At 57.3% G+C, this 2,190-nt stretch overlaps 1 long non-coding RNA gene across 1 annotated transcript; it reads left to right on the top strand.

The window, feature by feature from the left end:
• Positions 1 to 285: 285 nt before the first annotated feature.
• Positions 286 to 1,481, top strand: LOC136305940 (uncharacterized). Its single transcript, XR_010725465.1, has 3 exons — positions 286 to 511; positions 607 to 735; positions 1,202 to 1,481. It is a non-coding gene; the product is annotated as an uncharacterized lncRNA (long non-coding RNA).
• The last annotated feature ends 709 nt before the right edge of the window (positions 1,482 to 2,190 follow it).

The raw sequence follows: 2,190 nt of genomic DNA on the forward strand, positions 1-2,190 counted from the left end.
AGCAAGATTTCACTTATTCATTATCTGCAGTGCGCTTACCTGCTCGGCGTGCTTTGCGGCGGCTGAGATCCTCGAGGAGCGGCAGACACGCGTCTCCCGGGCCGGGAAGCGTGGCCTCGCTGTTTCGTCACTTCCGGTGCTCCTGCCGTGCGTGCAGCGCTGTGCAGAGGCGGAGGAGCTCGAGGAGCGGCGGCCACGCCTCTCCGGGGCCGGGATTGGAGAAGTCGCTTGTTCGTCACCTGCCGTGCGCCTGCCGTGTTCGGCGCGCTCTGCAGTGGTAGAGAAGCTCGAGCAGCTGCGGCCGCGCGTCTCCTGGGCCAGGAAGCGAGAACTCGAGCCCGATGAGGAGTGTCTGCTTCTGCTTTTAACTTGTGGAAAGTTCAAAGCCTGTGGCTGTAAAATTAGCAGCAATACTGGTGCCTTCTTTTATCGCTCAAGGTCACTGGCCAGCAGGGAACAAGAAGTGTCCCAGGACTTGTTGGTGCCCTGCCAGAGAGAGAAGCAGCAAATGGTGTTGAGAGAATTTCTGGGAGTGCATGTGGGATCCTGCTTTTCTTGACAGCTTGAGAAATGATCTGAACAGAAAAAATATCTTTCTTTTTACAGGAGAATCTGATGTGGAACATGGGACCAGGATGACTTGCTGTGACTTCTTGAAAGCTGGAAAGAAGGCGATGTTAATCTTTTTGGCTAGAGGCAAAGTGTCTGCAAAGCCTTGGAAGAAGCCTATGCCAGGTAAGTGAGGACACGAACAGGAAAACACCTGGAGGCTGTGATGTGATTTCACGGAGGGTTATGGATTCCTGTCTCAAATGTCCATGTGTCAGTAGGGCTGGATCCAAGTGCCCTGGTGGAGAGGCAGGGTTGTCCTGCATTCCAGCTTTTTAGTGGCTGGAGTTTTGCCCAAGGAAGAGCAGCATCCTGATTTTGCTGCCATGTTCAGCCAGCACAGAGCTGTTGGGTGCCTCCGTCCAGGAGCAGCAGGAGCCTGGAATTCTGTCCCTGGGATTGCCTTGCTGTCCAAGACGAGGGCTGAAGGTGAGGGGCAAGGCAGCGCTGGGAGCTCTGGGAGTCAGGAGTGCCAGGCCTTTCATCTCCTGGTGCTGCTCAGGTGTTCACCAGAGGGTTTTTTTGACGGCCTTTGGCTTTCTGGATGGAAGCAAAAGGGTCCTTTCCCCTCCCTGCCTTCTGTCATTCCCAGGTCAGCCCCTGCTCTTTGCTGGCAGGCTAAATAGCCTCAGGAGTGGGCCGAGGAAGTGCTGCCTGATCTGTGAGGTTCCACAGGAGATGGGAGCAGGCTTTGCGCAGAGGTTCAAGCACCTTGGGACTTCCTGAAGGCCTGAGGCCTGAAGCAGAGTCTTGAGGCAAAGCTGACCTCTGGGTGAGCCTTCAACCCAGATGTTGTGTTTGTATCCTGTCGGCAGTGCGGTAGCCAGGATCATTAGTGTTCTGGGCTAGGTCCGTGCTCATTAGTGAAACATGGCTTGACCTTTCTGTGTTCAGAGGCCGGACAGGGCCCTGAGATGAGTCCTGTGGCCTTGTTGGGAGGAGCGGGGCCAAAGGCAGCTCCTGCATTGCTCCTGAAGCCCTGGCCAGGCTTTGGGGCGACGCCGGAGGAGGCTGAGCCCAGCTGTTCCCGCTGTGGGAGTTGTGTGCGCCTGTTTATTGCAGCATTTGCCCGACCTGGGCCCTGTCCCGGCACAGCCGGAGCCTCTTGGCCTGCGGGCGGACGCACCCGCGGGAATTGCCAGTTCTGGGGGGGCTCTCCAGGGCTGGGTTGTGACAGGGGATTCCCAGCTGCTGGGGGTGAGGCTCAGGGTCCCTGGTGCTGGATCTCAGGCCCTGTAGGTCACCTTGGGTAGCAGTGCTGGGGAGCATTGCTGAGCTTCTCCTTGGGAGGTTCTTGGCTGCTCTGAGCTGTCGCCAAAGACCCTGAGCTCCTGAGGTTGGTGTCTGTGTCTTTGGTGCTGACCCTGCCCCCTGGCCAAGTTACTTTGGAGGGTTTGAATAGGGTCTAGGGCTGAGTGCCCTTTGGGCAGTTTGCTGCCAGTCTGGTGTGCTCCTGGAAGTGCCGCTGACCTGCCAGGACTGAGGAGCTGCTGGCTGGGTGCTGCTTCTGTTCTGCAGTGGGAGCAGGTAGCCACAGGGATACAGGGGGAAAATGGGCTGCTGAAATGAAGGAAACAATAT

This window comes from Chamaea fasciata, unplaced genomic scaffold, assembly GCF_029207755.1.
Source record: "Chamaea fasciata isolate MVZ Bird 193981 ecotype frontalis unplaced genomic scaffold, bChaFas1.0.hap1 SCAF_807, whole genome shotgun sequence".
NCBI classification, from domain to species: Eukaryota; Metazoa; Chordata; class Aves; order Passeriformes; family Sylviidae; genus Chamaea; species Chamaea fasciata.